Source organism: Rhinatrema bivittatum, chromosome 9, assembly GCF_901001135.1.
Source record: "Rhinatrema bivittatum chromosome 9, aRhiBiv1.1, whole genome shotgun sequence".
Classification (NCBI taxonomy): domain Eukaryota; kingdom Metazoa; phylum Chordata; class Amphibia; order Gymnophiona; family Rhinatrematidae; genus Rhinatrema; species Rhinatrema bivittatum.
The window spans coordinates 209,488,743-209,502,230 of NC_042623.1; positions in this window are offsets into that span (position 1 = coordinate 209,488,743).

Genomic DNA, 13,488 nt, shown 5'->3' on the forward strand with positions numbered 1-13,488 from the left:
TCCCCGGCTTCCCTGACGCTGCTCTCCGGAGAGTAGATGCCGTCGCGCCGCGGCCCGTGCGCTGCGGACCGCTGTGAGGGAGACCCCGGACTGCCCGCGTGGAGGAGGTAGGGGGGTCGGGTCGCGTGTGGTCGCAATCGGGCCTCACAACATCTATTTCATCTCACCCCTTGATTACCAAATTTATGAAGGGATTACTCCGCTTGCACCCTCCTTTCAGAAAACCAATAGTTCCATGGGATATTAACTTGGTTCCGGAAGCATTAATGCATCCGCCCTTTGAACCTATGGCAGACTCTACTTTAAAATTTTTGACTTGGAAGGTGCTATTCCTGATCTCTGTAACTTCGGCCAGGAGGGTCAATGAACTCCAAGCACTAGTAGTCAATTTTCCTTACCTACAATTTCATCAAGACAAAGTGATGCTCCGAATTCACCCTTCCTTCTTGCCTAAGGTGGTCTCTGCATTTCACTTGAATCAAGTTATCACCTTGCCAGTTTTCAGTCCAGAGCCTCACACAGATGCTCGACAAAAACTCCTTCATACCCTCGACTGTAAGAGAGCTCTAGCCTATTACAAAAGCGCGACTGAACATCTCAGACATTCTTCTCAATTATTCATTTCCTTCAATCCGAACAATCCAGGACAGCCAGTGTCGAAACGAACACTCTCCAACTGGCTCACAGCTTGTATTCACTTTTGCTACACATCAAAAGAGTTGCCACTAGAGGGCTCGGTGCATGCTCACCAGATCAGGGCAACAGCTACTTCCATCGCGCACATTTGTGGAGTCCCAATTCAAGACATCTGCAAGGCAGCGACCTGGTCGTCTCTACATACCTTCGCGTCCCACTACCTTGACCAACAGTCAGCGGCAGACTCCTCATTGGGATCCGCTATTCTAAAAAAGTTTCTGACTCTTATTAGCTGTCCACACTTTACCAGTTGCAAAAAAAAAAAAAAGCTTTGTTTGCTTCATGTTGTTAGTAAATACTCTTTTCTTGACTATGGTCTTGGTCCATTATTTCAATGTTTTGCAACCTCTCTGCTTGGGACTCCCATTATGCATGGCTAAATGCCCTGCTTATCGCCGGAAAAAAGCAAGTTTGCTTACCGTAAACGGTGTTTTCCGTAGATAGCAGGGAATTTAGCCATGCATTCCGTCCCACCTCCCTGGAAAGCTCTAACTGTACACACATCCTAATCCATTAGCTTGGAAAACAGACTGAAGCAGGCTCGAGGAGCGCGGGAAGTGGTGCTCATGCGCACTTCAAAGCTCTTCGAGCTCTGAGAGAGATGCTCCGCCCCGTGACGTCATGGACGACGCCACCCATTATGCATGGCTAAATTCCCTGCTATCTACGGAAAACACCGTTTACAGTAAGCAAACTTGCTTTTCTGTTCCGCAGATGAGAACTTGCGGGAGTAGAACGAACATGGGACTATAGAACCGGAAGCAGTGCGTTGGCTCAGGACCGCCCCAACTCCAATCGCAGAGGCGTTCACTTCCACTTGAAAAGGATGATTTGGGTCTGGGTGACCCCGCCTGGAAGGCCTCTTTCTGTAGACAGGACTGGTGGCAGGCAGGGCCCCACTCCACCAGTTGCAACGAACCCCAATTAAATTGGGGAGAGTGCCTTTGGAGCCAGGGGAGTCCTAGGACTACCGGATGAATGGATTTCTCCAATACTAACAGTTCAAGTTCTTCTGTATGCAAGGCACCAGTGCACAATTGAACTGGCTCTGTGTTAAGGAATATTTGACCGGGTAACAGTTTTCCATAAATAGACGCTATGCACAAGGAGGTCTCTAGAAGACAGGTCTTTATACCCAGGAGCTGAACTAGATCCTTGAGAATGAAATTACCTCCTGCTCCAGAATCCACCAGAGCAAGAACTGGGAAGGACAAGGAGTCCCAGATCAGGGTGATTGGAACTAACAGTTGAGGGGCCAGAGAAGTTGTGCCCAAGTTCAGGACCCCTACTGAACTTAGGCTGGGAAGTTTCCCGGACGGACCGGGCAGGTCTGTAGATGGTGTCCAGGTGCTCCACAATACACAGACCGGTTTCTCTCTGCCGGAGGCACTCTTCCAGTGTCAGCCGTCCATGGCCCAACTGCTTGGGTTCTTCCATCTTGGCCACAGTGGAGACCCTACTCTGAGCAGGGCTGGTGGTCGGTGGCGAACGGGATCGAACCCGTGAGGGCTTCTTGGGCATCCGACTCTCCCGGTGACGCTCTTGGAGATGATGATCGATTCGGCCTGTCAGGAGAGGAAGGGAGCTCCTTTGCAGCCAGCTCATCCTTCAGCTGTGCCTCGCGTCCCACCAGGACCGACCTGGAGCCACCCGCGGATTAAGGTGAGGCCTTTGCCACCTCGAGCCATCCCCTCCGACTGTCCATCCGCCGAGCCGCTCCAGATCGCGCTGCCCCGGATCCTCCCTGGACAGCAGGACCGCGCCGAACGCCCTGAACTAACCTGAGGCCCTTTGTGCGGACCTGCGCATCGCTCCGGTCACCAGACGCCGCTTTTCGGCCCTCTGCCTCGGACACAGCCGCCCCAGACTACCAGGCCGCGTCTTGACCCGCCTTCGACTCCGCCCACCGACAGACCGCGTCAGAATTTATTTATTTATTTATTTAAAATCTTTTCTATACCATCGTTAAGCGGGCGCCATCACAATGGTTTACATTGGGGCACATAACTATATTTTGTATAAAATGTCTAGGATTCTAACAACTAACAGGTGCCATCAAAATACTGTAACATATTACTTGGTGGGTGTTTATAAGTTATGTCCAGTTTTCTCTGTTTTAGCTATAATATAAAGTACTACTTAACACTCGTTCTTTGTTTAAAAATAAAAAGGAAAGAATCGGAGTATAAAAACGAGAAGCATACGCATTAAGAACAAAGGGGTGTGTGTGGGAGTTTGACTGATCTTAACCTGGATTTCCCTGGGTTCTCCTCTCAATTCTCTTTGTTGTATGCTTGCTTAAACAGCCATGTTTTTAAACATTTTTTGAAGGTTTTGATGTTTCTTTCCAATCTGATTTCTAAAGGCATATTGTTCCATATAGCGGGTCCTGCTAGGGATAGGGCCCTGTCCCTTACTTGAGTTAGTCTAGTCGTTTTGACTGAGGGAATAGTTAGCAGTGCTTTGTTTGCTGATCTCAGGTTTCTGTGAGGAGTATGTACGCGTAGGGAGAACTAGAGCGACAAGGGACAGATCAATATAAGAGCGCCAGGGAGCCTTGACGCAGCGGGCCGGCATCGCATGCCAAGGGAGCGCGACAAAGGGGCCTGCCCCTTAGCGCGCCCCTTCGCGCTTCCCTTTGAGCTTATTTCTAGCCTCCCACCCACCCCTCAACTACGTACAATTCTTACCGGCTTATCCATTCCCATATCACATACCGCCCCACCCTGCCACCACGCTCACCACCCCTTACACTTCACCCCCCTTCGATTTCTCAACAAACTGTCTTCCATAACAATACCTCCACCCACTACATTTTCTATATCACTCATTCATCCACTCGCTCTTTTCTCCTCCTTTTACCACTCCTCTGCATTTAACACCTCCGCTCATCCCATCCTCTCCTCCCCACAATCTCCAATCCTTACCAAGCCTTCCCACCTCTGCCATCATACTGACACACTCAATCCCTAGCCTCAACCAATGGCTCTACAACCTTAGGAAACCAGCTACTAATTTTGCCACCCCACATTCCAGAACCCTACTTCCCATCATGCTCTCCCCCCTCACACAGTTCCTAGACTTCACTGCCTTCACCCGACTACTCTGCAACTCCCAATCCATCTAAAAAAAAAATACCCATCTTCCACGACATCCTTTTAGATTCTAACCCTGTCATAATGGCCCTCACTGAAACCTGGCTCAAAGAACCAGATACTATACTTCTAAACCAACTACCCTTACAATGCTATGACATAGTCTCTATACCTTGACCTAAAAGAAGAGGTGGAGGTCTCCTACTAGTGGCAAAAAAGAGCTTAAATTTACATCACACCCCACTTTCACAACTTCTAAACTAGAAATTGGCCTTTTTAAGGCATCTCACTTACAAATATGCCTTATGTATGCCCCCCCTGGCCTACTTGAAAACAACCCTTCACCACCCCCCGAGGTTCCCGCCATTACGTAGATAAAGACATGGGTGGTGTGCGCGTGCGCACCCTAGGAGGCCATCAGGAAAAAATGGCGAACGCCGTCGCCGATCCAGGGACGCCGGGGAGAGCAGCATGAAGACGTGGTGGCAGCCAACTTCCCAAGGCTTGAGGAGAGAGAAGGAAGAAAGGTGAGGCACAAAGGTCGAAGCCGTCAGACACCGACGGACACAACAGTACCCTCTCTTCAAAGGGCCCCCTCCAGACCCCCTATCTGGTCTTGGTTTTTGAGGATGCGATCAATGAAATTGACAAAGCATCTCTATGTCAATGATATTAGCCAATGGTTCTCAAGAGTTTTCTTCTGGTCCGTAGCCCTCCCATGACAGGAGGTATTCCCAAACTCTGCCTCTGTTTCTTACATCAAGGATGGCATTTATCTTGTATTCGATGTCTTCTTCTGCATCAACAGAATGGTTCAGGTGTTTTGGTGGAGAACTCACTAAGAACAAGCGGTTTCAGCAGTGAAACGTGGAAAGCATTATGAATCTTCATAGCTGGAGGTAGTTTCAGACTATAGGTGAGTGAGCCCATCCGTCAGAGAATAGGAAAGGGTCCGACAAAGCGTGGAGCAAAGCGGGCAGATGGAAGCTTAAGTCTCAGATGTTTGGTAGAGAGCAAGACTTTAGCACCAGGCTGGAATTCAGGAGCCTTGCTGCGGTGCACATCATAGCCTTTCTTTGCTCTATGTCCTGCTTGTTGGAGCATCTCTTTAGTCTTTCTCCAGAGCTGCTGTATATCTTTGGCAGTAGATTTCGCTGCCGGGGATGACACAGAAAGTGGAAGTGGTAAAGGTGGTAATGATAGCCGTCTGTAGACCACTTCAAAAGGTGTAGATCCAGCAGATGAAGCTGGATGAGAATTGATGGTAAATTCAGCCCAAGGCAACAGTTCAGCCCAGTCATTCTGTCATAAACTGACATAAGCACGGAGGAACTGTTTGAGAGTTCTATTCATTCTCTCTGTTTGGCCATTCGACTGAGGATGGTATGCTGAAGTGAAGTCAAGTGTGATGTCAAATTTTTTACATAAGGCTTTCCAAAACTTAACCATAAATTGAGCTCCTCTGCCAGAAACAATATGTTTAGGCATGCCATGTAGGCAAAAGATGTGACTGATGAATAACTTAGCAAGTTCCACGGCTGATGGCAAGCCAGGGAGAGCCATGAAGTGAGTCATCTTTGAGAATTGATCCACTGTAACCCAGATGGTATTGTTACCTCCAGAGAGTGGCAGGTCTACCACAAAATCTGTAGCAATGTGGGTCCAGGACTCATCCAGTGCTGGCAAGGGTTGAAGCAGGCCCCAAGGACATCCAGGCAGAGGTTTCTGTCTGTAATACATAACCTAGAGTGTCTTCCTTCATGGTGGGCCACCAATAGTACTTTTGTAGCTTGGCCAGTGTTCGCCGTTGACCAGGGTGTCCAGCCAGTTTCGAATCATGAGCCCATCTTAGTAGTTTCTTCCTTATGTTGTGGGGTAACAATGGTCTTGCCCGGGGGTACCGGATGTGTGGCTGAAAGCACCACTCGCTTCGGGTCAATAATATGCTGAGGTTCATCAGGAACGTCCTCCGAGAGGAAGGACCGAGATAAAGCATCTGCTCTGACATTCTTGTCACCCAGGGCGGTATTCAGTAAAATGTCAAATCTGTTGAAGAACAGGGACCATCTCGTCTGTCTATGGTTGAGGCATTGAGAGTGACGGAGGAACTCCAGATTTCTGTGATCAGTGTAAACAGTGATCTGATGTTGTGCACCTTCAAGCCAGGGGCGCCATTCTTCAAATGCCATTTTATTGCCAAACAGTTCTTTATCCCCAATGCCGTAGTTCTTCTCCGCTGGTGAGAAGCGTTGGGAAAAGAATGAACAGGGGTGCAAGATCTTAGAATCACATGTCTGGCTTAGCACGGCCCCAACACCTACATCAGAGGCATCGACTTCCACAATGAAGGGTCGTGTAGGGTCAGGATGTCGAAGGCATGGCTTGCTTTGAAAGGTGTATTTTAACGTCTGGAATGCAGTCATAGCTTCAGTAGACCAATTAGCGGTGTTGGCTCCCTTCTTAGTCATTGCTGTTAGTGGAACAGTCAATGAGGAGTAATTTTTAATAAAGGTCCGGTAATAGTAAATCCCAAAAATTGTCTTAGAGCTTTCAGACCAGTGGGCTGTGGCCAATTTTGAATACTCTCAGGCTGTAATAATTCACTATGCTGATGGGAGGAGCAATCAGATAGGGGAGTTATCAATCTGTAATAATACTGATGATAGTTGTGGGTGTATCCTTGGGCTGGTGGCAGATGACCACGCCCCCGGGGGAAGATCCCGAGAGGGACCACCTTAGAGTATGGAGACAGACACACACTAGTTCTTTTATTAAACAGGTTTTTGAAACCACCAGAGGTGGCAGTAGTGAGCTGAAGTGCCCGGCAGGGCTGAAGTCCCTCAGATACTGGAACAGCGATCCCAGGATGGCTGAGCTGTTGAGAAACTGTAGACAGTGAGTAGGCAGGGTATGCAGAGCTCATGAACAGAACTTAGATGACAACACTCACAATAATGGTCTCAGCTGGAAAGGGTAGGCCCTCGAGGAGCGAGTACCTGGTTCCAGGGAAAGCTCTGAGAGAGCAAATGCAACTCACAATGATATAGGCAGTGATAGCTACCAGGCAGAAGAGAATCAGCAGAGAGTCAGGAATGAGGGCCCTCGAGAAGCGAGTACCGGTTCCTGTCTGTAACCCTGAAAGGCAAAGAGAGAGCGAGGCCCCCGAGGAGCAGGTACCTCTGGTAAGTCCGAGGAGGCAGAGTAGCTAGAACGAATCCTTGCTAACTCAGTTTGTTAGCGATAACAAAGACCCTTAAATATCGGAAGCGGATGACTTCATCTCAGGGGGACGCCCCTGAGGTTCGCGCCCTTACTGGTACTTCAATTGGAGTGCGCACGCGCCCTGGGCTTCAGGCAACATGGCGGATTTGCAGTGTCAAGCCGGTCCGGGGACGCCGGAGGGAGTCAGCAGGGAGACGCCGCGGCAGCCATCTGTCTTCAACCCTGGAGGGAGTCGCCACAGAGGTAAAGAGGGCTGAGTGAAGACATCGGGCAACGACGGTCGCAACACAAGCTTCTGAGGGTCCATTTGAAATCCCTTGTTTGAGACGATGTACCCTAAGAAAGGCACGGATTCTTTATGAAATTCACATTTAGCCAACTTGGTGTACAAGTGGTACTTGCGAAGTCTCTGCAGAACTCTTTTGACATCTTCCTGATGGGATTTCAGGTCCTGAGAAAATATCAGGATGTCGTCCAAGTAGACAACGACACATCGGTAGAGTAAATCACGCAGAATATTGTTCATCAAGTTCTGGAAGACACAACCGGGGCATTGCACAAGCCGAAGGGCATCACCAGGTACTCAAAGTGTCCATCCTGAGTATTAAACGCTGTCTTCCATTCATCGCCAGAGCGGATGCAAACTAAATTATACGCTCCTTTGAGATCAAGCTTGGAGAATATCTTGGCTCCCTGTAACCTATCAAATAGCTCCAAGATAAGTGGTAAAGGGTAGCGGTCCTTTATGGTAAGGGTCTTATGAAGCCTTTCTGGAGATTCTCCTGGATATAATCCGACATCGCCTTACTCTCCACAACAGAAAGGGGGTAGACCCTTCCTTTGGGTGGCTCCGTATTGGGCTTCAAGTTGATTGCGCAGTGTTAGGATCTGTGTGGCGGTAATACATCAGCGGCCTCTTTTGAGAATACATCTTGATAAGATGCATATTGAGGCGGCAACCCAGGCAACAATGGGGTAGTTGGCATGCATGGTATAGGAGAGACTTCCATTAAGCATTTGCCATGACAGTATGGACCCCAGCGTGAAAGTTCCAAGGTGGTCCAATTGAATTTTGGCATGTGTTCCTGCAGCCACGGTAACCCAATTACCACAGGGTGCATAGCCTTCTCTAGTACAAAGGAAATAGTCTCTGTATGAAGCTCACAAGCTCACTAGCTCGGTAAGAAGGGTTACTTCACCCAGTAAGGGCTCTCCATGAATAGAGGACAGTAGTAATGGAGATGTCATGGTAGTGGTAGGGATCCGCAAATGTTCCACTAGACGTTTCAAAATGAAATTTCCCCCTGCCCCAGAGTCCACTAAGGCAAGGGTCTGATATTGCAAAGGCCCGCAGATTAGAGATACTGGAAGAGAGAGTGGAGGAAAGGGTGCAGTTAGACCTAAGAAGAGTCCTCCCACAGGACTTAGGTCTGCTAGTTTCCCAGACATGTAGGGCATGTTTGTACAGCATGGCCAGCTTGTCCACAATACATGCATAGTCCCAACCTCTTTTTGAATCGTCTCTCTTTAGAAGTCAGATGACTGCGGCCCAATTGCATTGGTTCGTCTTCACCAGCAACAGGTCCCGAGGGTGTAGGCTTGGGTGCAGGCTTGGCTTGAATCTCTCTCTGGACTGGTCTTCTGGGACTCTTGACCTCTTGAACTTTGTCACGAATTTGGTGGTAAATCTTAGCTGCCAACTTCATAAGTTCTGCTAAGGTCTCAAGCATCTCACGAGTCTTTCAAGCGGTAGTTCAGGCCTTCAAAAAATAGTGTTTTCAAACACCTAGGGTCCCAATGTAACTCAGATGCCAACGTCTTGAATTCAATGGTGAAGTCTGGTAAAGGTTTGTTACCTTTTTTTGGATGAACCAAGGCTGATCCTAATGTCGAGTACCGGTCAGGGTCATCAAATACTGACTTGAACAGTTCAAGAAACCCGGCAAGGACATCCAGGATAGGATCATTGCGCTCCCACAGCAGTGAGGCCCAAGCCAGAGCTCTTCCGTCCAGATATGAAAGGATATAGGTGGTCTTGGTATACGCTGTAGGGAAATGGTTAGGTTGCAGAGAAAAGTGCATGCAACATTGATTAACAAATCCTCTACATTTCCACACTTCACCCGCGAAGCGTGTTGGAGCAGACAGAGGCACTGTAGTCTTGACCGTCAATTCTGGCGGAGTAACTTCTTTACCTGCAGCAGCCGGTGTATTCGTCTGTGTGTGCAACTGATTAAAGACAACAATCAAGTTGTCCAACGAATTCTGGTGTTCGGAAATTCGCTGGGCCAGGCCCGGAATGGCCTGCAAAGTGGTGAGCTGAGCCGAATTCATGGAATTACCAATCTGTTATGGTTGTGAGGTGTTGGAGTGGATTCTTGGGTACTGCAGTGATGGCCACGCCTGTTAAAAAGTTAGATTTAAGTATTGGGATTCACCACTAGTAGAAATAAAAGTTTTTACCAGGGGATCCTGGTTGGATGAAAACCCTTTACTTATCTCCTTTTTCTACCCTTCTTGCCTTATAGACAAAAAGTTTATTATTTGATTTCAGAGATGTTTCTTTTACTCCAGAACTTTATTAACCAATAATTAATGCAGCACAGCATGCACTAGAATAAAACCAGACAATTTGTAGTAAAAATATTTTCTTTATTTATATAAATAAAAATGTTAAATAGTTTATACGTCGTCGCTAATCTCGCCAACCGCTTAACCGAATGCGTTCAAATTTGCACACAACATTCACTTCCCATACGGGAAGGATCTTATACACTTACATTACATATAGGTCACACCTGTGACAGGTAATACAAGTTTAAAAATTGCTTACACAAAACAGCGACATCTGGTGGCCGTCAGCGCAAGCGCAACCTCTTACACCTTTCACACACACTCACACACCACCCCCCACCCCCACACAGGGCTATTGTCTTTCATTCACACTCCCTCATAACACACAGAAATCCACACTCATCACACCACACACCCCCACCCACACGCCTGCCAATGTCACTTACTTCACCCACCCTCCCAAAACACACCAAAACACGAATTCCTGGCTGTTACATTGGGAAGCCACGCATTTCACACACCCTCCGATTTTAAATTAAAGTACCCTCTTCCACCCACCCACGCACTGCACTCCGATCACACACTACACCTGAAACAAGTCCGTGCTTCTCCGCCGGCACCACAGGAACGGTCCGGGACACATCGCATTCAGTAGGGCCGTCGGATGCCAGCAACCAAAATGGAGCCGGCGGACCTTGCCCTTACTATGCTATACGGAGACAACAACGTCGGTACACCATGTGATATAGTAAGGGCAAGAGCCCGTCGGCGCCATATCCTCAGTGGACATTTGCCCTTACTAGGTCAGGAATCCTGACGCACCACTTTCACCGGTGAAGTTTTGCGACATGGCAGCCGGCGGAACAAACCCTAGCACACACCCTCGCCACCGGCTGGCAGTTACACAGGTAGCCGGGGAGGAGCACGGTGGGGGACCGTTCTTATTTTTCCACTGCGCGTTTTTCACAGGGGGGGGGGGCACTCATTCTCCACATCTCCCGAGAGGGGGGCTGTAGCGTGGGTTGCTCTATTTCGCCGGGTTGGGGGGGGGGGGGGGGCCAGGAAGGTGTGCTTGCATATTTAAACTATTCTTTGCTGGTGCTGTTCATTTGGGGTAAAAAAAAAAAAACCACGCTAACTGTAACCTTTACTGCTCTGTTCTGTTTTTTCAACTTAACCAGGCTCAGCCACAGCAATGCGTGGCAGGGTTCAGCTAGTTTCAGATAAAGAAAGATATCAATATTAAAGTCTCTAAATGATTCTAAGAAACATTTCTATGTTCAAACCTTATTTTTATCAGACTATACCCTACAATCAATGTGAAAACCATTAATAGGGTGACACAAAAGATTAAAATTAAATAAATGTCAACCAAAGACATTATCTTTTAATTAATGCAATCCTAATACATATGCCAATTTAGAAACAATAGCAATTAGTTAAATACAGGTTCTCATATGCCAAAAAATGAAAAATAATATCTACCAGATATCTGAAGCAGTCCTGTTCTGTCTCTCTGCTTTTCACGTATCAAGAAAAAGTCAAAGCCACAATTGTCCCTTCTTTTGTCTGCTTCCCTTTTTATAATCCTATAATCCTTTAATCTGTGGCAACTGTATTATTTCTGTCAGTACTTCAATATTTAGCATTTGAAGAAAATAGTTTGAAACCTTGAAAAGGTTCAAACAATTTAATTAATATCAGGATATGGAAAATAAAATATAGGAGTTTTTCCTACCCGATTAAAATGTTGCCTATTTTCCAATCTTTTATGCAATGCCAAGTTGTGCCAGGCGAAAAACACTCTTGCAGTTTTTTTCTTTCTTCTAACAGTTCAGAGATAAGAGATTACGTATTCCTTTCTATCCTAGGAAGCTTCATGTGCATTTTAATTAAAGTGAAAGGGGGGCCCCTTTCAACTAGACAGATAAAGATTCAGTTTTTCAAAGCTCTTCCTGAGAACCAAAGGTTTAAGGCTGCCCAAGGCCATAAAATTCAAACTTTGAACATTCCTTTCCCACTATAGATGTTATGAACTGCACTTCCCGCGAGCTTCCCCGCGTCGCTGCCCTTCTTCACCCGACGTGGCAGGACGCCGCCGTCGGGCCTCCTGCGTGGCTGGAGCCGCGGACTGTCGCTGCCCACGCGGCCCGGAGGCCGCCCTGGATGTCTTCCTTCTTCGCGGCACAGTGCCGCTTCCAGCTGCAGGGCCAGGTCCGCCCCCGACGCTATTGCCACCTTCGCGGCGCTAGGCCGCAAGCCCCAGTTCCATCCGGCGGCTGGAGCTGCCCCTGGGGCTTCCCGCAGCGGCTGGAGCCACTGCCGACGTCAGGGCCTGCTCCTTAGGCCCTGCCTGCGTTTGTACGCACAGACGCTGTGCAGGCCGCTGTCCACGGTCCTGCACAGCCCCTGTTTCCTGCTCCTTAAGCACCAGCGCGTGCCTCTCTGATGATTTAAAGGGCCAGGCACATGAAGTGTGCTGGCCCCACCTTTAATGGGACTTCCTGCTTTAGCCCTATAAAGGGCTGCTCCGTCAGTCTGTTCATGGCCTTGCATCTGAGCAACATCCCCTCTGGAGGGTCCTGCCTGCCAGAGTCTTGAAAGGTCTTCTGTTCTTCGTGGAGCTCCTTGTCTTGTCTGCCTTCTACCACGTCTTCAAGTCTTGGTGTTTTGCCTGAGGTCCCGGTCCATGTTTTGATGTCTCGTCATGATCGTCCACCTCCTGATGTTTATTTATTTATTTATTTATAAATTTTTCTATACCGTCGTTAAGTTAAATACCATCACAACGGATGTGCCTGCCTTCCAGGATGTTCTTCCCTGTGTCTTCGTCTGGTGCTCCTGAACCTTTTGATCCTGTAGGCCTGTTCTCTCGGATGATGTGTGCCCGGGAATGAGGTGGCCTGCAGGTGGGATTGCCCTTGTGCTCCGGAACCTCTGTTCCCACCAGCCATAGAGGGAACTTCAGGTGACACCGGCTTCGTCATTGGAGTTCCTCTTTACCTGGACTTTCCCCGCACTTGTCCCATTCTCCTTGTGGTCCGTGACCAGCCTCCAAGGGCTGGGTAGGGCGCGTAGTGGGACAGGGTGGTCCGCGACTCAGTCCCGCGGGTGGCCTGAGTAGGGCGCTCTGAGAGACAGTGCAAATGTCCTTCCTCCCAGCTGTTGGCAAGTACCAAGTGTCTTTGTCAGTGATGCCGTCACATCAGCCAAGTGTCTTCATCAGTGATGCCGTTGCATCAGTCAAGTGTCTTCATCAGTGATGCCGTCGCATCAACCAAGTGTCTGCGGCAGTGATGCCATCGCATCAGTCAAGTGTCTTCATCAGTGATGCCGTCGCATCAACTAAGTGTTTTGTCAGCGATGCCGTCGCATCGACCATAGTCCTGTCTACGTGTCAAGGCCTCCGTCTGCCCTCAATCTCAGGCCAGGCCTGCTGCTCCATGCTGTACCTCGCAGCAGGTCTGAAAGGGCTCGTAATGGTTGGAGGACCATTCAACTTCCAACATCCTTGGATGTTGGCCTTGGGAGCTTGCAGGTCGCGGACCACCCTGTCCCACTACGCGCCCGTTAGCCATCGGAGCCCACCGTCAACCCTCGGCTCGGCTCTGAAGGTCTGGGCCTGGGTTGAGGCCCAAGGGCACATTAAACCACCAGAACGTAACAATAGATAAGGAATTAGCTGTAAACAGCTCTGTTTTTCAGGGTCTGTAAGGGGGGGGGGGCTGGAATGTATCCAGCAGGGGCTTTGACTAGTGCTATAGTTTTTAAAGGAGAAAAAGCATATGGGTATTAATGCTTCTTACGGCTTATTGATTACCGACTACACTGAATATAGGTAATTATCAATAAACACAAAATAATAAAATATTTTCTGACACTCCCACGGGGAGGAGCCCTG